Source organism: Onychostoma macrolepis, chromosome 04 (assembly GCF_012432095.1).
Source record: "Onychostoma macrolepis isolate SWU-2019 chromosome 04, ASM1243209v1, whole genome shotgun sequence".
In the NCBI taxonomy this organism is placed as follows: domain Eukaryota; kingdom Metazoa; phylum Chordata; class Actinopteri; order Cypriniformes; family Cyprinidae; genus Onychostoma; species Onychostoma macrolepis.
The window spans coordinates 15,740,897-15,765,156 of record NC_081158.1 but is presented as its reverse complement, the minus strand read 5'-3'; the positions used below and the strand labels follow the sequence as shown (position 1 = coordinate 15,765,156).

Below are 24,260 nucleotides of genomic sequence, written 5' to 3'. Positions count from 1 at the left end.
TGTACATACAGTACTATCATGAAATATCACTTATCTGACACTCAAAATGGATACTACTCCTGTTTACTAGAGGGGTTCCCTCCAACTGCAAAGCATTATACATTTTTTTAAAGGGGTGGTTGATTGTGATTTCACTTTTTTAATGTTAGTTAGTGTGTAATGTTGCTGTTTGAGCGTAAACAATATCTGCAAAGTTATGATGCTGAAAGTTCAATGCAAACGGAGTCTTTTGAAACTATGGCAGTTTAATGCCTACAAAAACGGCTGGTAGGGACCACAGCGAGCTACTTCTTGGGTTTGTGACATCACAAACCCTGATAAACCCCACCCCCAGGAACATACAATAAAGGGGGCGAGGCCATGCTGCGCTGCTTTAGAGAAGAGTAAGAGTTGTTGCCATGCCATCAAAACTAGGCACGAAAAATGCCTAGTTCATATATATATTCATATATGAATCGCGATTCTGTCTTCTATCGATTCCAATTAATTCACAAGTTTCAAAATCAATGTTCTAAAGCAGCGGTTCTTAATCCTGTTCCTCGCATCCCCTGCTCTGCACACACTCTGTTCTGCATCTCTCTCTCTCTCTGTCTCTCTCTCTCTCTCTCTCTCTCTCTCTCACTTGCTCTCATTCACATCATCAGCTCATCACAGCTCCATCAGTGAACTATGTTCCAATTATACACTTTATGTGTTTAGACAGACAGATATTTTTCACATAGCTATGAGAAACGTTAAACACGGACCCATATGCGGTGGCCGTGCTGTAATTGAAGCTTTAATCAGGATAAAACCGTATATTAGAAGCTAACATAAGCAGTAGCATTTACAAATATTAGCATATCTAAAAGTATGAGATAACAACAAACAAAAAACATACCATTAAGAGCCGTGTGCTTGCTCAGGTTCTGCGTGATCCACTTCACTAATATTCTCTGGGTCTCATTCAGGCTCAAATTGATAAGCGAATTTTGACGATGCCATTGTTTACAATACAAATGGAGCACACGCCGCTGTTTTAGCGAATCACTACACACTGAGCTAGCTAACCAATCTGAGGGAGGGGCTTCATAAAAACAGGAAAACATTGGAGCGTTCAAAGGAGAAGGGACAGAGTGGTGTAGAATAAAGGTAAATTGTGTTAAAAAAAACAAAAACAAGCATTGTTAGACTGCACTCCATAAACAATCAAGCCTAGAAAAAAAACGACCCCTTTAACCATGGTGAATATGTCCAAGCAGATTGCTGAAATGTCTTGTCTGGCTTCGTCAAAAATCAAGAGATAGACAGTTATGTTTAAAGTAATATAATTAATTATATAAGTACGTACATGTATTACATACAATAGGATCCAAAAATATAATATTGAAAATCTTGTTTTTACAATCATAATTTCAAATGGGAAATAAACTACTTTACAAAGCTGTATTTAAAAAAAAACCCCACTCAATATGATATACAGGTGCTGGTCATATAATTAGAATATCATCAAAAAGTTGATTTATTTCACTAATTCCATTCAAAAAGTGAAACTTGTATATTATATTCATTCATTACACACAGACTGATATTTCCAATGTTTATTTTAATTTTGATGATTAGAGCTTACAGCTCATGAAAGTCAAAAATCAGTATCTCAAAATATTAGAATATTTACATTTGAGTTTGAATAAATGACCATCCCTACAGTATAAATTCTGGGTATCTCTTGTTCTTTGAAACCAAACAATAATGGGGAAGACTGCTGACTTGGCAATGATCCAGAAGACGAACATTGACACCCTCCACAAAGAGGGTAAGTCACAGAAGGTCATTACTGAAAGGTGTGGCTGTTTACAGAGTGCTGTATCAAAGCATATTAAATGCAAAGTTGACTGGAAGGAAGAATTTGGGTAGGAAAAGATGCACAAGCAACAGGGATGACCGCAAGCTTGAGAATACAGTCAAGCAAAGCCGATTCAAACACTTGGGAGAGCTTCACAAGGAGAGAACTGAAGCTGGAGTCAGTGCATCAAGAGTCACCACGCTCGGACGTCTTCAGGAAAAGGGCTACCAAGCCACTTCTGAACCAAAGACAACGTCAGAAGCATCTTAACTGGGCTGTGGAGAAAAATAACTGGACTGTTGCTCAGTGGTCCAAAGTCCTCTTTTCAGATGAAAGTAAATTTTACATTTCATTTGGAAATCAAGGTCCCAGAGTCTGAAGGAAGAGTGGAGAGGCACAGAATCCATGTTGCTTGAAGTCCAGTGTGAAGTTTTCACAGTCAGTGATGATTTGGGCTGCCATGTCATCTGCTGGTGTTGGTCCACTGTGTTTTCTGATGTCCACAGTCAATGCAGCCATCTACCAGGAAATTTTAGAGCACTTCATGCCTCCTTCTGTTGACAAGCTTTATGGAGATGCTGATTTCATTTTCCAGCAGGACTTGACACCTGCCCACACTGCCAAAGGTACCAAAAGCTGGTTCAGTGACCATAGTGTTACTGTGCTTGATTGGCCAGCAAACTCGCCTGACCTGAACCCCATAGAGAATCTGCCCCGGCAGAAGTCTGAGCCTGGGTTTCAGCAGCATCCCCACAGGGCTAAACAGTATCCGTACCCGAAGCGCCAAGGTCCCTGACCTCGAGTAGTGCTGGACCCTGAGCCTCAGAAGCCATCCTGATCAGCACGCCCATGCGACAAACTTTCATTTGCAAAATTAGAAACTCTTGCCACCCAGGTCAAGGCTTGGGCAGCCATCCTGGGTGTTTCAAGTTGGATTCTAAGTACTATAAAACGAGGTTACTTACTTCAGTTCACTCGCAGACCGCCCCGTTTCAGAGGGGTTATTCAGATTTCGGTACGGGACAACAAAGCTCACATTCTTCAGTCCGAAGTGCAAACACTGCTTGCAAAAGGTGCCGTGGAAACGGTACCTCTAGCAAACAGCGATACAGGCTTTTTCAGCCGCTACTTAATTGTTCCCAAAAGAACGATGGCAAGCTCAGACCTATTCTCAATTGCTCACTTTGCTCAGATTTTGAAGCAGATCCTCGTGCAGATTTGCCCCAATGACTGGTTATTGACAGTGGATTTGAAAGAGGCATACTTTCACATCCACATAGTCCCCATCACAGGCCGTTCTTGAGATTCGAATTTGAGGGAGTGGCCTTTTACAAAGTGAATAGATGTGGCTCTTTCCCCTTTGAGACAGATGGCAATTCGCATTCTGAACTACCTTGCTGATTGGCTGGTTTTTGCTAGATCAGAACAGGAATTAGTCACTCACAGGAGGTTTCTGCTCAGCCACCTAGAGTGCCTCAGGTTGAGAATTAACCCGCCCAAGAGTCATTTGTTGCCCAGACAGAGAGCTGTCTTTCTGGGCATGATTATAGACTCTGCCCGGTTGTGGGCATGGATTAGGCTAGAATGGTCCCTGACATCTTTCAAACTAGGGACTTCACGTCCCCACAAGGTGGGGCACTCTGTTGGAGGGCAATCAGATGTTCAGCTCCTGGTCAGCCCCGGAGGAACACCTGCATATCACCTGCATATTTTCCTGGCCTTAAAAACCTTCCTGCCCGTCTTCCTGCCGGTCAGACAGACAACATAACGGTGGTAGCCTACAACAATCACCAAGGCGGTCTCAGGTCACATTGCCTTTACAGGATAGCTCTGCACCTCCTATTTTAAGAACAGTGCAAACTCCTCTGGCTAAGAGCGGTTCATGTGCCGGGCAGTCTGAACCCTGGCACGGACACGCTGGGAAGTCAAATGTTCAGTCCTCCTGGTGGCCCCACTCTGGAGGAACCAGATAACCAGACATTCCCCAAGTTAGTGCAGCTGTCAGCAGCAGCTCCATGGCCCATACCATTGAGGAAGGACCTTCTCTCGCAGGCGAAGGGCATGATTTAGCACCCCCGGCCAGAGCTGTGGCGCCTTCATGTCTGGAGCCTTGACAAGAGCCTATGCAGCTCCCAGCAAGACATCTTTATGCCCTTAAATGGTCAGTCTTTTATGACTGATGTTCAGCACGAAACCTGGATCTGGTTTCTTGTGACGTGTCCTACGTGACTTTCTTGCAAGAGTTGCTGGACAACCACCGTGCTCCTTCCACACTCAAAGTTTATGTGCCAGCTATCACAGCGAATCATTTCCTTAAAGGTGCACTGTAAAAAAAAGTTAGGGTAACTCAAACCGTTTGAGTAAACCAATTACCCTTGGCTTAAACCATGTAAGTTTTAAAACTTGCAGTTAAGTAATTAAGTGATTAATTAAGTGCTGATTGAGCAATAGTGATGAACACCTGCTGTTAACAAACAGAATCACTGACGGAAAGAGAAACACAAGAACAACAACTGACTTTAGACACATGCTTGGATGAAATCAACTGAAATAAAATACATTAAATCTCTCAAAATCTGATTAAACAACCCCATAAACAGCATCACCAGCTCGAATTATTAATAACCAGACAGACTTTATTTCTGTCTGACATCTACAGAAGATCTTATTGAGAATTAACTAAGGTTTACATGTTGATTTGTTTCAGTTGAAGTAACCATGTTAGAGATCAGTGTCTGCTTTAGTTGGGCTCTTGACCCTTGACTTCTGTGTTAGTTGTTTTTTTTCTCTCTCTCTTTTTTTCTGGCTGTTGTAACCATGCGTTCCTCGAACATATTTGTTACAACTCAGAAGCCCGGAGAAAATGGTCAATAGTTGGTTGTTATATATTTATAATGACAATCATCTGTTGGTAAATTTATCTCATTGAGAGTGAACATAGACTAATCTCTGTGTCTAATCTCTGGTTAAATGAATGTTATTATAGTAAAAGTGATTCTAAGAGCCAGTGGTTCTGTGACAGTCAGTTAATAGAAAGGACTTTCCAAACAGTTGGTCTACAAAAAGTTTTCCTCTATGGTAGTAATAAGACTCACACAGACATCAAGAATCAGCTTGTGAACCTCAACAATGGTGACCATTAAAAAAGGTTGCACCTTTAAAGCTGACCATTCCATTGGCAGAAACGACTTGGCCGTTAGGTTTTTGAAGGGCGCTCAGAGATTGAATACTCCTCGTCTTCAGACTGTGCCGACCCGGGACTGTTCTATAGTCCTAAAGGCCCTTCGGGGCCCTCCCTTCGAGCCGCTCCATTTGGCTGAACTGTGGCCCTTGTTTCAGTTGCTTATAAACATATAAATGGCTCATGTCTAATAAAACTGTAATCAGCACAAACTGGGCTACAATAATAAGTTAGCAGCATTTATGTACAAGACTGTGTTTTTGAGAAAGCAACGTTTATGTGTGGTTAGTGAAAAACTCAAATGTGATGCTGGAATTTTTCGAAAATGAGATTTCTACATCATCCGAAAGGTGAATAAATACACTTTCCATTGATGTATGGTTTGTTAGGATCGGACAATATTTGGCCGAGATACAACTATTTGGAAATCTGGAATCTGAGGGTGCAAAAAAATCTAAATACTGAGAAAATCGCCTTTAAAGTTGTCTAAATCAAGTTCTTAGCTATGCATATTACTGATCAAAAAATAAGTTTTGATACATTTACAGTAGGAAATTCACTAAATATCTTCATGGAACATGATCTTTACTTAATATCCTAATGATTTTTGGCATAAAAGAAAAATTGATAATTTTGACCCATAAAATGTATTTTTGGCTATTGCTACAAATATACCCCAGGAACTTAAGACTGGTTTTGTGGTCCAGGGTCACAAATTCCACTGAAAGACACTGAAATAAGGCCATAAAAAACATATAGAACACTTGTTCACGAGTTTTTAGAACTGAATCTTGTAGTCTACAGTTTTTGCTTCAAAATGATGTGAAAATTTACTTGCTCACAGAAAACAATATATTGATTTAAATTTTCTAAGTCACTTTTTGAGTAGAAAGGGTCTATGCGAGAAGGCGTGAACTAGCATTATTAATGCTGTGATTCACACCTGAGAAGACAAAGCAGCTGCATAATGACCTGCACAATAATGAGCTGCATAATGAGCCATGTGGTCAAGTATGTGACTGAGAGGGAGGAGTTACAAGAAAGAATGTGAGGACAAAATAAATGTATATATTTTTTGTTGGTAGTTTATTTAGAATATATTTAGCTATCACACAAAATAACTTGAGATTCACTTGCGAGTGCGGTTAGGTTTATTAGGAACAATCAAAGCTGACTTTTTAGCATCATTACTCCAGTCACATGATCCTTCAGAAATCATTCTAATATTCTGATTTGCTGCTCAAAAAACAATTTATTATTATTATTATTATTATGTTGAAAAGAGCTGAGAAGAATGTTTTTTTTTGTTTGTTTTTTTTGATGAATAGAAAGTTCAGAAGAACAGCATTGTTTGTAACATGATAAATGTCTTTATCATCACTTGTGTGCTAAATAAAAGTTTTAATTTCTATATATACTGACTCCAAGCTTTTGAATGGTATAGTGTATATTGTTACACTTGAAGTAAGACTGGAGTAATGATGCTGAAAATTTAGCTTTGATCACAGGAATAATATATATTCAAATAGAAAGCAGTTATTTAAAATATTAAACATATTTCACAATATTACTGCTTTAGCAAATACAACTTTATATATTTTGGATCAAATAAATGCAGGCTTAGTGAACAGAAGAGAATTCTTTACAAAAACATTAAAAATCTTAATGTAGTGTGTCATGTTGAAATATATAAATTAACATCACAGGCTACCTGGTATTTCCATAGTGTATATTGTTTATGTGCTCTGAAGGAAAAAAAAAAAAAAAATTTTGAAATTCTGGGTTATTTCTCTCAGCCGGGATGAACTTGTTTGTTTACCCGTTCCCGACGTCTTTTCAGAACAGCATATCTGCGCTTTATTCAAGCACTGGTACAGCCTGCACTGCACGCATGAACCAGTGCTTTGTTTTATTTGCGAGTGTCTGTACGCAGCATGTGCATAACGATGCTCAGAGCAGGCTAGCCTACCAGTGGTGAATATACGGCCCGCAGATAGAACAGGCAGGTTGTCGATGAGTGACAGAGCAGAATAAAGATGGAGTAAAGTGTGGATGCGCTGTCCTTGAAGAACGCTCAACTCGGTTTTGTTTATATTTTGCTTAGCCTATGATTTTAAATGACAGATGTCGAATTTATTTATTTTTCTTCCGCGACACTTTTCCTAGGCTACTGTGTTTTTACAGCAAGATGTTAAACGAATTTAGTATTTTGACAAAACGAATAAAATTATAATAGGCCATTTTTCCCCTCTGCGACACTTGTTCCTATTGTGTTGTAAAGGTTAAATGAATTGTATCCTGACAAGACGAATAAAAATAAGGAATACAATTTTTGTAAATTTTTATTTTCTCTGTGACACTTTTTTTTCCTACTGTGTTGGCAGCAAAATGTTAAACGAATTTTGTGTCTTAAGACACAAAATTCGTTTAACATTTTGCTGTCAATAAAAGACTCTTGACGAGACGAATAAAATAACAAATACAATTTTGTGCAGACTACACTTTTATTTGTTAGCCTGTCTGTCTATCTGGAAATTTAAATGTGTGATTCTGGAAACGAGATCTAAATTTAGCGGGAACGGTCGGGTCGGGAAGAAAATTATTCAAAGCGGACAGCCGGTAAACAAAGAGTAAATATATTGCGGGAGCAGGTGGGTGTGGGATATAACCTCGCGGGAGCGGGACCTAAAAAACAGTCCCGCGCAGATCTCTAGTTGAGACGATACCTTATTCTTATCTGTACAATCAAAACTCATGGAGTATTTTTAATTCTTTTCGTGGTCATAAAGAAAATATGAGACAGACCATTGTAGGATATAAGAGCGAATCAGACAATTTAAGATTCGATCAGAACATCGAAACACGAGGAGCCGGAATTCCACAAAAGTGATAACCAGACAACAGGATGTCATAAATCAGATCCCTAGCGCCAGCCCGTCTGGAGCAAGCCTAACCAACGATTCTTTCACAGAATAACTTACAACATTAACACAAAAGAACACATTGATAATCCCAACTCAGGAAGGAGATGGTCAAATTTGGGGCAAGTAACCAAGATTTATGGTCAAAGACATGCACAGTATGACCATCACACGTAAATCCATGATAGAAATCATGAGCTTCCTCAGATTGACTTCCCCCAACCACCCAGGACAAGAACCAGACTGAAATGTCTCCATTTGACTGAATCTGGGCAGAGAGTATATCCCTATACACTTCAGAATTCTTCCGGCTGCTTCTGTCTTCTGTCATGTCATCAATAAACACCAGTAACGCAGTGCCACTGGAAGCCATGCATGCTCATGCCACCACACTGCTCCACCATGTTTCGCAGATGATGTTGTATGCTTTGGATCATGAGCTGTTCCAAGCCTTCTCCATACGTTTTTCTTCCCGGTTGATCTTAATCTCAGCCATGCAAAGAGTGCTTTTCCAGAAGTGGTCTGGCTTTTTTAGATATTTTTTTGGCAAAGTCTAATCTGGCCTTGTTTGCACCTTGTGATGAACCCTCTGTATTTGCTCTCATGAAGTCTTCTCTTGAGTGTAGACTTTGAAAGTGACACACCTACCTCCTGGAGAGTGTTCTTCTCTTGGCTGGATGTTGTGAAAGGGTTTTTCTTTACCATGGAGAGGATTCTCCAATCATCCACCACTGATGTCCTCAGTGGACATTTTGGCCTTTTTATGTTGCAGAGCTCACTTGTGCGTTCTTTTTTCTCACAATAGGAAAGCTCAGAGTGTCCACTTTAAACCTATATTCATTATATAACTGTAAATTGAATATGTTTTGGTCAGCAGCTAAATTAATAAAAATTGTGCCTGTGTCCAAATATATACGAACCTGACTGTATGTTCTGGCCATCATTCCTCAAGTGTAGAGGAAAGAAGTGAAGCAGCTGGATTGGTACAAAGATTTTTTACCAATTGAAATAACACTTGAAGTGCAATGGAGTGGAGAGCCAGTCACTAAACAAAGCATTCTTTCAGTGGTGATTTCCACAGAATTATATTACATATACATATACTTATGACCTACTTGGATTTCTGGAGCCAGTGATGCTTATTGGCAGGCAAATACATCCAAACCTCTGTAAGCAGAAATGTGGGTGGGAAGACAACATCCCTGAATGTTGGACCTGACTGATCCCTGACTAATCCCTGATCAACCAAGATGGCGCCACAGACGGCCGCGTCAGTGTTCGGCTCTCCAGTGTTTGTACTGCTTTTATTAGTTTTTCCTGTTTTTTATTTCTCAAACACAATCAGTTTTATCAGGAATGAACTGCTGAACATTCATCATCTTTGCTGATCTGAAGTGCAGGAGAGGGGGAGAGAGGGAGAGGGGTATGTTTATTTATAGGAGGAGGTGTTAATGGTTGTCTAGAGAGGTGTTCAGAATGGGTGTGCGGGTGTTTTTTCAAACCTGCAATAAAACTCATTCAGATCGTCTGCCAGTTGTTGATTCTCCACAGTGCTGGGAGCGGGTGTCTTGTAGTTGGTGATGTCTTTCAGACCTTTCCACACTGAAGCCGTATCATTGGAAGAGAACTGGATCCTTAGGTTTTCAGAATAATTCCTCTTTGCCACTCTGATCTCTTTTTCCAGTGTGTATTTAGCCTGCTTATACAAGTCTCTGTCCCCATTCCTGTAGGCATCTTCTTTGGCCTGACAGAGCTGTCTGAGATTTGCAGTGAATCACAGTTTGTCATTGTTGTAAGTTAAATGAGTCCTGGTAGGAATGCACATATCTTCACAGAAACTGATATAGGATGGTACAGTCTCTGTGAGCTCATCCAGATCGTTTGCAGCAGCTTCAACAACACTCCTATCAGTGCAGTCAAAACAGGCTTGTAAATCCCCTTCTGTTTCATTAGTCCATCTTTTTACAGTCCTTAATACAGGTTTAGCTGATTTCAGTTTCTGCCTGTAGGTTGGTATAAGATAAACCAAACAATGCCCAGAGAGCCCTAAAGCATTACCGTCTCTGATAGGACATGTGATGTGCTGTCTGTATTTTGGCAGTTCACGGGAATGATTAAAGTCCCCGAGAATGATTAAAACAGAGTCCGGGTGCTGTTGTTCTGTGTCTGTGATCTGATCAGCGAGTTTCTGTAAAGCCAGGCTCACGTGTGCTTGTGGTGGAATGTAAACACTCACGAGAATGAACGAGAAAAACTCCCACAGCGAATAGAATGACTTCCAGTTAATGAAGAGCACTTCTAGTTCGGAACAGCACATCTTTTTTAACACTGTTACATCTGTACACCACCGTTGATGTAGAAGCATGTCCCACCGCCACACGATTTCCCTGTTGATTCTGCACCACTCTGAACAGCTGGAATCTAGGCAGATTTAAAGCGCTGTCCGGTATGGCATCATTCAGCCAGGTTTCTGTGCAACACAGAGCAGCAGAGTTAAAAAAATCCTTATTTGTCCGGGAGAGCAGAAGAAGTTTGTCCGTTTTTAGCACCAGGTCTTCCAGAAGCAGAGGAGGAAAAAAGCACCAGGCCCAGATTGTGTTTCACCAGCCTATCTGAAATCCAGTGGTGTAGTCTACGTTATACACAGGTATAACGGCGTATATCCACCAGCAAAGGTCAAGGATGTCCGTGTACCCACTTAAAAAAGCGTGAGGATACGTAACAACATCTTTGTGACAGAACTTTCACATGTTCATTCATAAATTCACCCCGTCTGTGTTGCGATCGAAGCACTGATTTTTTGAAAATCACGCTGTGTTTCTGTTGATGACCAGTGCTATTGATTTTCCATTTTTCCATTAGGGTTAGAAAATGGATAAACAGCTTGAATGTTCGATTTCCATGTGTGGGAGGGAATTAAATGCCCCTTTTAACTGATTGGTCATGCCAAAAATGAAACGGTGCCATCATCATGTCGTCTTCAGTACTGTGTAACAGAATAAGAGTCCTCCGCTGTTAAAGCGTTTATTGCAACTCCTGCATATTGTCTCACTCTCATCAAACAACCAGACTAACAAATGAACGGGGTTTACTTCTGTGTAAGCATAGATTCTCTATGGCAATTATTAGGTGCTTATTGCAGAAGTATGTACCTTGGATCTGCAGCCACGTTACCCTTTTAGTCTATTTCTTTGGCGCACCGCACATTTTATTTAGCTGGCCAGTTATCAAAATCTGTGTGGCAATGCTGCGTGACGCACTGGACAACACGGGGCGAATGCATTTACATTATAGTGAAGCGCAGAGCAGTATTGATTTTAATATATCCAGCAGTCATAACTTTTATTTTAGACAGTACAGTTTCATTAATAATGAGTATAAATTGATTTCATTTTAGGCACAAAAAAGTCTGTTTTATTTTACTTAAAACACAGGCGTTTCATTCTTGAATGAATCCGAGTCTTTGAATGAATCATTTGAGTGAGTGGTTCAATGACCCATTTGCTTATTGATGACTCTGACTCATTGATCAACACAATGACTTGCCGCCACCTACTGGCGATGTAACCTTCATAATTCAAATATCCAGTTGTTTCATTTTGTCACTCATTTCATATTTCTGTAGGCTATTCAAAATGTTTTTGTTTAAAACATTAATCTCATTCCATAATGAAATTGCTGTGTTAATGCATTTACTGCTGTCTGAGCAGCATTAATTGTGTAAATACATTAACTTAAGATGCAGCTTCTGTACAGTGCAAAGATGGCTTTGGCTGGTACTGATTTAATTGGTAACACCTATAATGCCATATTTTTCAAATATTGACTAAGTTCAGGAATTTAATATTAAAGGTGACAGACATATTTTATAAAGTTAGAAAAATGCCCTTTTCTATAAAAATAGCATGCATTATATAGCCTACATGTGTAACATGGCGTCGGATAATGACAGTATCATATAAACTTCTCTATGAAAAAAAAAATCTAAATAATAATCAAAACAGTAAGATAGGTTTATATTCACACTAAAATCGATACTGGACTTCACTATGATGTAAATGTCACGCAGCTTTGCCACACAGATTTTGATAACTGGACAGCTAAATAAAATGTGCGGTGCGCCAAAGAAATAGACTAAAAGGGTAACGTGGCTGTAGATCTGAGGTACATACATATTTCTGCAATAAGCACCTAATATTTGCCATAGAGAATCTATGCATGCACAGAAGTAAGCCCTGTCTAGGCGCTACCCCAGTATGGTCTGTGTTAAGCCATTTGTTAGTCTGGTTGTTTGATGAGAGAGAGATGAACGCAGGAGTTGCAGTAAACGCTTTTATTCTGTTGCACAAAACTGAAGAACGGCAAATCAAGGCGATTTCTTTTTTTTTTCTTTTTTTTTTTCTTTTTAAACCCAAAATGGTGCCGTTTTCTCATGTTTCTTTTTTCAATCTTAAATCAAAAAACGAATGAACGCAACGTACACGGACCGTGTACATTGTGTTCATTCGTTTTTTGATTTAAAATTGAAAACAGAAACATGAGAAAATGGCACCATTTTCATTTTTTTTTTTAAAAACGAGAAAACAAGAAATCGCCTTGATTTTTCCATTTTTACACTCAGGGGTAGAAAATGGATAAACAGCTTGAATGTTCGATTTCCACGTGGGGCGGAAATGAAACGCCCCTTTTCACTGATTGGTCAAGCAACGATTAAATGGTGTCTTCAGTTTTGTGCAACAGAATAAGAGTCCTCCGCTGTTAAAGCGTTTATTGCAACTCCTGCGTTCATCTCCCTCTCATCAAACAGCCAGACTAACAAATGGTTTGAAACAAACCATGCTGGGGCAGTGCCTAGACAGGGCTTACTTCTCTGTAGGCATAGATTTTATATGGCAAATATATGGTGCTTTTTGCAGAAATATGTATGTACCTCGGATCTGCAGCCACATTACCCTTTTAGTCTATTTCTTTGGCGCACCGCACATTTTATTTAGCCGTCCAGTTATCAAAATCTGTGTGGCAAAGCTTCATGCCATTTACATTATAGTGAAGCGCAGACCAGTATCGATTTTAGTGTGAATATAAAGCTATCTTACCATTTTTATTATTATTTTGAGTTTATATGATACTGTCATTATCCGATGGCATGCATAAAATAGCATGTATATAATACATGCTATTTTTATAGAAAAGGGCATTTTTTTCTAACTTTATAAAATATGTCTGTCACCTTTAATATTAAATTCCTGACTTTAGTCAATATTTGAAAAATATGACATTATAGGTGTTACCAGTTAAATCACTACCAACCAAAGCCATCTTTGCACTGTGGCACAGAAGCTGCATCTTAAGTTGAATTTAGATGTATTTACACAATTAATGGTGCTCAGACAGCAGTAATGCATTAACACAGCAATTGCATTATGGAATGAGATTAATCTTTTAAATTTAAACATTTTGAATAGCCTACAGAAATGTGAAATAAGTGACAAAATGAAACAACTGGATACTTGAATTATGAAGGTTACATCGCCAGTAGGTGGCGGCAAGTCGTTGTGTTGATGAATGAGTCATAGAGTCATTGATTTAACCGATTCGTTCAAAATGCTGATTTGTTCAGGAGCAAATGGGTCATTGAACCACTCAAACGATTCACTCAGAAACTCTGATTCATTCAATAATGAAAAGCCTGTGTTTTAAGACACTGTGTTGTGTCTAAAATGAAATCAATTTATACTCATTATTAATGAAACTGTACTGTCTAAAATAAAATTTAGTACTGCTGTGTATTCACACTAAAATCAATACTGGTCTGCGTTTCACTATAATGTAAATGGATTCACCCCGTGTTGTCCAGTGCGTCACGTAGCCTTGCCACACAGATTTTGATAACTGAACAGCTAAATAAAACATGCGGTGCGCCAAAGAAATAGACTAAAAGGGTAATGTGGCTGCAGATCCAAGGTACATACATATTTCTGCAATAAGCACCTAATACTTGCCATATAGAATTTATGCCTACACAGAAGCAAACCCTGTCCATTGGTTAGTCTGGCTGTTTGATGAGTGAGAGACGAAATGCAGGAGTTGCAATAAATGCTTTAACAGCAGAGGACTCTTATTCTTTTGCACAGAACTGAAGACGACATGATGACGGCACCGTTTCATTTTTGCTTGACCAATCAGTGAAAAGGAGCGTTTAATTCCCTCCCAAACGAGGAAATCGAACATTCAAGCTGTTTATCCATTTTCTACCCCTGAAAAGGAAAAATGAAGGTGAATTCTTGTCTTTTCATGTTTTTGATAAAACGAAAAATGAAAATGTGCTGTTTTCTCATGTTTCTGTTTTCAATATTAAATCAAAAAACGAATGAACATGGTATATGGACCAAGAGCAAATGTAAACTTAAATGAACGTAAACAGTTGAGAAAAAAGTCGGATGTGTATCATATTGGATTTATTGTCTCTTAAAGTGATCGAGCCTAATTTACTTGGTGCTGTCGGTGTCCTTAATGTTAATCCAAGAAATTAAATCAGAGAAAATCACTCACAGCTGTTTACTGAACTACTTTGTAGATTAACAAGAATTAATCTATATTTAATTCATACAGTGAAGACTATGCAATGCTATTTTATATTTGATTATTCAGTTTCTGTACCTGGACACCTACAAACTTGAAAAAACTTAAACATTGTGTAAATAGCACAAATAAATATATTGAACAAACATATTCAACTATTTCAAACAGGGCCCACAGGTACAACCTGCAAACCCCAGCTACGGCCCGGGGAGCAGTGACAGATCAGTCAACTGTCCCAAGCATCTTTCACACAGTCAACAGTATATTGATTTTCTCAGGCCAACATAACTTCAGTAACATTAGTGTGTGGATCAATGAATGCAGGAGAAGGGGAGAGATAACACAGATATGATAAAACCTGTGCTCCAGGGACCATATTCAGGAAAAATATAGCTCTTAACTGGCTGAGTTAGATGATTAACACAGTAGAAAATCAGTCCAGCTAGTCTCCCCAGCTGTAAATGTCATTGGCTGTCTTGTGTTGCTTATAATAAATTGACTTGATGATATCACATAAGCAGTCTTTCAGAATGCTGTCCGTTACATGTAGATTCATACTGTAGTAAGTAGTGCTTATGGGGTGTCGCTTTGGGACGGGTGAGGGAGGGAAAAATCACAGTATGCTCACTACAATAAACTAGACTACACCACTGTTCAAATCCCTCTTGCAGCGGGTCGAGCAGAACCGGAGTGGTTACATTGGTGCTGTGACCTGGATGGGAGTAACTTTTAGGGGGTTGACTGCAACGGAGGCCAGCTAGTAAGAGCTGTGCAGGTAAACCTCACTCCCCTGGCCTTAGGAGGCACACTAGTGACTGACACTAGAGCAGGGGTGTTTAGCTCCAGTACTAATTAAACACACTTGAACTAGTTAATCAAGTTCTTCAGACTCACTAAAAACTTTACGGCAAGAGTTTAAGGCAACTTGATGTCAACAACTCTGTCAATTCTTCGTCATCAGTTAGGAATCTAGTTGTGCTATTTGATAGTAATCTTTCCTTCGAAAGCCACATTTTTAGCATTTGTAAAACCACATTTTTCCATCACAAAAAATATATCTAAATTACGACCTATGCTCTCAATGGCAAATGTAGAAACGTTAATTCATGCGTTCATGACCTCAAAGTTAGATTATTGTAATGCTCTATTGGGTGGTTTCTCTGCGCGCTTAATAAACAAACTCCAGCTGGTTCAAAATGCAGCAGCTAGAGTTCTTACTAGAACCAAGAAGTATGATCATATTAGCCCGGTTCTGTCAACACTGAACTGGCTCCCTATTAAACATCGCATACATTTTCACAGAGAGAGTGTGCTGGATGTGAGGGGTCCAGAGCGATTTTGCCAGCCATTTTGCTCACTCTGGATAAGTACAGTTCTTGGAGAGTGGGGAAGGGTGTACCAGTGATTCGCTCAGCAGTCCAGACTTGAAGGTCAGATTTGGTAGCTGAGCTGAACCAGACAGTTATTGAAATGCAGAGAACGGATAGAGTAGAACTGTTTCAGCAGCTCCTGTGGCACGTTGAACTTCCTCAGTTGGCGAAGGAAGTACAACCTCTGCTGGGCCTTTTTAACAATGGAGTCAATGTGAATGTCCCACTTCAGGTCCTGAGAGATGGTGGTGACCAGGAACCTGAATGTCTCCACTGCAATCACAGTGCTGTCCATGATGGTGAGTGGGGGGAGAGCAGGGGGGTTTCTCCTGAAGTCAACGATCATCTCCACTGTTTTGAGCGTGTTGAGCTCCAGCTCTAGGGGTAGTCATGGCCTAATGGTAAGGGAGTCGGGCTTGTAACCTGAAGGTTGCTGGTTCGATTCTCGCGCCGGCAGGAATTGAAGGTGGGGATTGTGAATGAACAGCACTCTCTCCACCTTCGATACCATGACTTAGGCACCAAACCCCTAATTGCTCCCCGGGCGCTGGAGCAAGGCTGCCCACTGCTCCGGGTGTGTGTTCACTGTGTGTGTGTGTGTGCGCACTTGTTCACTACTCACTGCTGTGTGTGTGCACTTGGATGGGTTAAATGCCATTTCGAGTATGGGTCACCATACTTGACAATATGTCACGACTTAACTTAACTTAAGGTTGTTAAGACTGCACCAGACAGCCAGCTCTTTAACCTCCTGTCTGTAAGCAGACTCGTCATCATCCTGAATGAGGCTGATAAGTGTGGTGTCGTCTGAAAACTTCACAGAGGGGTCTTTAGATGTGCAGTCGTTGGTGTAGAGTAGTGTTTCTCAACGGGGGCGTCCGGAGAGCCTCGGGGGCGCTGGAAGCAATATTTTTGAAAGGGGGGCGCTGAGCTGTTCTTGGGGGGCGTTTGGTTTAGGCGAGTTTACACCAAAGATAAAAATAATGAAAACTTGCAAAAGATGAAACTTGCAAAAGAAAATGGTCTGCCACATCCTAACGCCGTCTCTACTCTGGATGCATCAAAGCGCACTTTCTGTATCTATTTGTCAACTTGTCTGTAGCGCAACAAGCGCATTTAGTGCGTCATAAAATAGAAATAGAACGCGGCATCCGTTTACTGTAGCGCTTGCGCTCAGTTGCTGAACGACTGATTATAACGGGATCCATGTACTTTGACGCAATGTGTCGCGCCGTTCGCGCCCGGTGTAGTAGTGTTAAAACAACCGCTTCTAGACTAGACGGTGTATCATTTCCATAGCAACGACTCTTTACTTCAGTGTTCGCTCGGCTTTCTGTAGCGCAGCTGATGAACTTCCCGTGAAACCAATATACTTTTAGACACAAAGCATGAGATGCTTTTTCTTGTTTAGAAAAAATAATATAAATGCTTTTTGTTTGCTGATTGACAAATTTCTAGTTAGTTTAGAGTTTATTCAATGCACAAAATATAGCCTAATTTATATTCACGAGCCTTTTTTTCACCTTGGGAAACTTATGATAATATTTCAAGTCCAGTCAAATCAAATATGTCATGAATGTCATTTGCCATTCAGTGTTATATGGGTTAAAATACATGCTTTTTAGATATATATTGTAAATAAAATATAGCCTATACCACCATTCAAAAAAGGTCAGTAATGGTTTTGAAACAAATCCTTTCTGCAGTAAGTTTGCATTTATTTGATAGAACATACAGTAAAAACAGCAAATCTACAGTGTGAAAGAACTGCTTTTTATTTGAATATATTTTAAAATGTGTTTTCCTCTCATGCTAAAGCTCTTATTATTATAGCTGGCACATGACAAAAAGGCTAGATTTGAAATTTAATTGATAATTTAATTATTTAATTGATATAAGAAAGATATAAATCAGGACTGCACTAAAATAATAACTATTTTGAACATGAGAAGCATATGTTTCCCATCTTTCTACAACCCCAATTCCAGAAAAGTTGGGCCGTTTTGTGAAATGCCATACAATCAAGAAAATGTTATGTGCTCATTCTCTTTAACCTATATTTAATTGAAGTACAAAGAAAAGTATCCAATGTTTTTACTGGACAAATTTTATTTTGTAAATATAAACTAATTTTGATTTTGATGGCTGCAACACACTCCAAAAGAGTTGGGACAGAGGCATGTTTGACACTGTGTCACATCATCTTTCCCTCTAATTACAATGTTTAATTGTTTGGGAATTGAGGATACTAATTCTTAAAAGTTTTGTGAGCAAAATTTTGCCCAATCTCACTAGATACAAGACTTCAGATGCCCATCAGTCTGTGGTCATCGTTGTCTGATTCTTCTTTTCATGATAGGCCGTACATGTTCAATAGGAGACAGATCTGCTGGCCAGTCAGTCACATGCACATGTGTCTATGAAACCATGTTGTTGTAGCACATGCAGAATGAGATCTGGCATTGTCTTGATCTAATAGCCATGGACTTCCCATGAAAGACGTGATGGCACTTATATATCTCTGTACAATCCCAGTAAATGCCTCCATGTCAATGGCACCTTAACACATAAGCCAGTCACCCATGCTGTTTGCTCTGCTGCACCACCATACCATGACAGACGTGTGCTTTTGCATCTGTCACTGATGAAAATCTGGATGGTAGCTTTGGTCTTTGGGACTGAAAACTCAACATCCATTTTTCCCAAGAAACAAGTTGAAATGTGGACTAATTTGAGCACAGCACGCATTTTCACTGTCTTTTTGACTATCTGAGATGGGCTCTGGTCCTGAGAATCTGGTGTTATCACTGCATAAAATTGATAGCTTTCTCCTTGAGTAACAGAGATTCAAGTTGCATTTCTTGATGCAGCAGCAGACTGTGTTAAGTGACAGCAGTTTTCTGAAGTACTCCTGAGCCCTCGTGGCTATATTTAACACTGAGATTTCTCTGGATTCCCTGAATCTTTTCACAGTATGGTAGTTGGTGAAAGGCCTAAATTCTTTGTGATTTTGCATTGAGAAATGTGATTTTTTTTTTTTAATTTGTTTGACACAAAGTGATGAGCCATGACTGAGACTGAGATAATCCTTTTATACCCAAACATGATACCCTGGCCTAGTTCACCTGCTTATTGTGAACTGTTTCAAAATAGTTTAATTTGGAAATTCTATAGCCTTTTCATTTTTATTTCGCCTCTGTCCCAATTTAATTGGTACGGAGCCCGGGAAGTCACCTGTAGGAGAAAAAAAAACAATCCGTGCCGACGGTTTTGCAATCCGTTCCCTCAGTTTATAAACCGTACTCACGAATTCTTAAACTGTTCCCTCGGTTTAACAAATCGTGCCCACGGATTAATAAACCGTACCCACGAATTTCCAATCCGTGCGCTCAGATTCATAATCCGCGCGCACGCTTTCGCAATCCGTTCCCACGGGTTTGTAAACTGTACTCACGGATTCATGCAGCAAGCTCCTAGGTAGCCTACGTGTTAACGAATCATACTGTATATTGTTTTATTGCATATTATTATGTGGAATAGGCCTACAGCAAATTGTAACGGACACGAGTTGGAATACAACGATTTAATAAGAAAGATGTGCGTCAAAATCTTGTTTAATTTGTGATCATCTTAGACTTGATTATTATTGTATAATAAACCTGGCATTGTGACTGACTTTGGAGTCATTTGTTACTCTTTTGTAAGTCGTTTTGAATAAAAGCTTCTTCTAAATGCATGTAACCCAAATATATAACAACAACAACAACAACAATAATAATAAAATAATAGTTATTATTATTATTTTAATTTATAGGCTAAATAAATGAGTGCACTTAAGTGCTGTTAAGTGCTTTGACACAATCTGTATTGTAAAAGCGCTATATAAATAAAGGTGACTTGACTTGACTTAAGACAGTAAAATGTTTGTCATAAAATAATTCATGAATGCTTTATTTTTAATAACATTTTACAGTTTTGGAAATGTGTTTGTGTACTATTCATTCTTAACATGAAGACTTATTTTGGTGATTTTATTATACATTTTATATAATCAGTTCGGAGTAGCACAGTGCTCATTCAACAAATGCACAGCTAAACAGATGAGTTTTGAGTCTAGATTTAAATGTGGCTAATGTATTAGCACATCTCATCTCTTCTGGAAGCTGATTCCAACTGCGGGAGGCATAATAGCTAAAAGCAGACACCACTTATTTTGTGTGAACTCTTGGTGTTTCTTTTTTTTTTCTTTTTTATTATGCAAACAAACATACAGATACTTACAGGTAACAAATCAAATACAAAATAACCAAGGTCAACAAAACATACATGACAGCCAACATGATTTGTGTGAGTGAGTGAGTGAGTGAGTGTGTGTGTGTGTGTGTGTGTGTGTTTGTGTAAGTATATAAATAAAGGAAAGTACAACAGACATGACAAAAGTAAAAAAAAAAAAAACATAATAGTAATGATAACAGTAATAATAATAATAATAGCATTAATAACAAAAATTAGAGGATGGAGGATGAGGAAGGTGATAAGTAATAATAGTAATAGTAGCAGCAACAATATCAATAAATAAATAATAACAGTAATAATAATAATAATAGTAATTAACTCAATTAATCAGAAATGAGGGGAAAGTTGGAGGGTGAGGAGGATGACAAATATCAATAATAATTGTATTAAATAGTAATTAGTAATAGTAGCAACAATAACGATAATAAATTTATTCATCCGAGACAGGGGGTGGTTGGGGAATCAGGAAGAAGACAAATTGTAATAATAATAATAATAATAATAATAATAATAAAAATAATAATGGTAGTAATAGTAATGACGAAATAATAATAGTAATAATAATAATAAAGCTATAAATAGTAAGATATTGTAAGGCTGCCTCTGGGCCCTCCATGCGTAAGGCATAAATTAGGCCCAAAACGAGGCATCAAGGAGAGGTGCTGCGGGGCACAAGGCCCAAAGTCCCACCCCCGGCCGCCACTCACATGCCACGCTTACCCTACATATGTATATGTATTGTTGAGTGTATGATGCATTGAAAAAGCGTGACGTGCAGCGTGGAACCAGCCCAGTGCAAAGTCCAAAGTCCAACCCTTGGTGTTTCTAACTCGATCCTAATGATCTGAGTGGTCTGTTAGGTTTATATTCAGTGAGCATATCTGCAATGCATTTAGGTCCTATGCCATTGAGTGCTTTATAAACAAGTAAAAGTACTTCAAAATCAATCCTAAATGTAACTGGAAGCCAGTGTAAGGACCTGAGGACTGGTGTGATATGCTCAGATTTTCTGGTTCTAGTCAGAATCTTGGCAGCAGTGTTCTGGATGAGCTGCAGCTGTCTAATGGTCTTCTTTGGAAGGCCGGTGAGGAGACCATTACAATAATCCACCCTGCTGGTGATAAAGGCATGAACAAGTTTCTCCAAGTCTTGACTGAACACAAAACATCTAATTCTTGCAATGTTTTTGAGATGATAGTATGCTGATTTAGTTACTGCTTTGACATGACTACTAAAACTAAGGTCTGTCTCCAGAAACACCCCAAGATTGTTTACTTGGTTTTTAGTTGTTTGACCCCTAGAGTCAAGGTATGCATTCACCTTGAGAACTTCATCTTTGTTTCCAAATGCGATGACTTCAGTTTTCTCCTTGTTTAACTGAAGAAAGTTCTGGCACATCCACATTAACAGTATCTAACTCTGGGGGGAAAAGCTTAGTATAATAAAATCACCAAAATAAGTCTTTGTGTTAAGAATGAATAGTACACAAACACATTTCCAAAACTGTAAAATGTTATTAAAAATAAAGCATTCATGAATTATTGTATGACAAACATTTTACTGTCTTAAGTGCACTCATTTATTTAGCCTATAAATTAAAATAATAATAATAACTATTATTTTATTATTATTGTTGTTGTTGTTGTTGTTGTTATATATTTAGGTTACATGCATTTAGAAGAAGCTTTTATTCAAAACGACTTACAAAAGAGTAACAAATAACTCCAAAGTCAGTCACAAAGCCAGGTTTATTATACAATAATAATCAAGTCTAAGATGATCACAAATTAAACAAGATTTTGACGCACATCTTTCTTATTAAATCATTGTATTCCAACTCGTGTCCGTTACAATTTGCTGTAGGCCTATTCCACATAATAATATGCAATAAAACAATATACAGTATGATTCGTTAACACGTAGGCTACCTAGGAGCTTGCTGCATGAATCCGTGAGTACAGTTTACAAACCCGTGGGAACGGATTGCGAAAGGATTCAAAAACCGAGGGTACGGTTTACAAAATCTGAGCGCACGGATTGGAAATTCGTGGGTACGGTTTATTAATCCGTGGGCACGATTTGTTAAACCGAGGGAACAGTTTAAGAATTCGTGAGTACGGTTTATAAACTGAGGGAACGGATTACAAAACCGTCGGCACAGATTGTTTTTTTTTCTCCTACAGGTGACTTCCCGGGCTCTGTAAATTGGAGTGTGTTGCAGCCATCAACATTGAAATTTGTTTATATTTATAAAATGCATTTATGTTGGTCAGCAAAAACATTGGAAATATTTTCTTTGTACTTCTGTCAATTAAATAAATGTTAAAGAGAACTAACAAATCACAGGTTCTTGATTTTATTGCATTTTACAAAACATCCCAACTTTTCTGAAATTGGGGTTGTATTTTGAAGTATTTGAAAGCAAACTTTGAAATATTGTCACATAATTTATAATTTATGTAGTAAAAGAGGGTTTATATTTCTTCCATTTTCAAGTGTAAATGTGGTTTACCCACCAAAATTACCATGTCTACTATGTCAGAAAAAAAAGGAAATTCAATATATTCTAAAAAAAAAAAAAAAAAGGGGGATTTTTTTTTAAACTAAGGGATAAATATTATTTTTCACTGAAAGCTTATTGAAAACATCAATATTACAGCAGTAAAAGGGTGTTCAAGAGTTCCAGGAACAGAAGAACAAACTAAAATCTTGTATTTATTTATTTTTTAAATGCCCCTGTGCATATATTCTAAACAGAATATTATTATTATTTTTTTTAAGTCTCTTTAAATTTGGGGCAAGGTATATCAGATCTCAACATCATTGAAACTGTAGTAATGAAAATCACCAACATGCTTAAAAACTACACTTATTTTCAAATATTTCATTTCATTTTCATTCTCTTGGAATGCAGTGAAGAAAAGGGCGTTGTCCTGAGGTCATGGGGATGTCCGTGGTGTAGGTTTGTTGAGGTCTGGTCAATGTATATCTGTCTTTTCTTGTTGATACCATCATTGAATTATGGTCAAAGGCAGTCAGGGGATTCAAGGAGAGTCTGTGCTGGAGCATGTCCAGATCCAACGTGCTTTGTACTGTCTGTTTTTTCGACTTTATTTATGGTAAACCGGTCAGGAACAACACTGAAGATTCTGTTCTTCAAAGGGTAGTCAGATGTTCTCCTCCCAGTTTCATGGGTCTCATGAGATGATAAGGAGAACAGGCAGGAAGCTAGTCAGATACTTGGGTGTTGTGTTGGTTATTTGTAAATTTTACGACTCGGCGGTGGAGGGTTGTCCTTGTTCTGAGTTAAGATTACATGTGTGTGTTCTTTTCGACCAGGTTCTACATGAGCATACTGTGATTTTTCCCTCCCTCACCTGTCCCAAAGCGACACCCCATAAGCACTACTCACTACAGTATGCATCTACATGTAACTGACAGCATTCTGAAAGACTGCTTATGTGATATCATCAAGTCAATTTATTATAAGCAACACAAGACAGCCAATGACATTTACAGCTGGGGAGACTGGACTGATTTTCTACTGTGTTAATCATCTAACTCAGCCAGTTAAGAGCTATATTTTTCCTGAATATGGTCCCTGGAGCACAGGTTTTATCATATCTGTTTTATCTCTGCCCTTCTCCTGCATTCATTGATCCGCACACTAATGTTACTGAAGTTATGTTGGCCTGAGAAAGTCAACATACTGTTGACTGTGTGAAAGATGCTTGGGACAGTTGACTGATCTGTCACTGCTCCCCGGGCCGTAGCTGGGGTTTGCAGGTTGTACCTGTAGGCCCTGTTTGAAATAGTTGAATATGTTTGTTCTATATATTTATTTGTGCTATTTACACAATGTTTAAGTTTTTTCAAGTTTGTAGGTGTCCAGGTACAGAAACTGAATAATCAAATATAAAATAGCATTGCATAGTCTTCACTGTATGAATTAAATATAGATTAATTATTTTTAATCTACAAAGTAGTTCATTAAAGAGCTGTGAGTGATTTTCTCTGATTTAATTTCTTGGATTAACATTAAGGACACCGACAGCAGCAAGTAAATTAGGCTCGATCACTTTAAG

At 38.6% G+C, this 24,260-nt stretch overlaps 1 protein-coding gene across 2 annotated transcripts in view; it reads left to right on the top strand.

The window, feature by feature from the left end:
- LOC131539287 (protein phosphatase 1H-like) overlaps positions 1–24,260 on the top strand; it is a 121,908-nt gene that overhangs the window by 78,545 nt on the left and 19,103 nt on the right. The window lies entirely within an intron of this gene.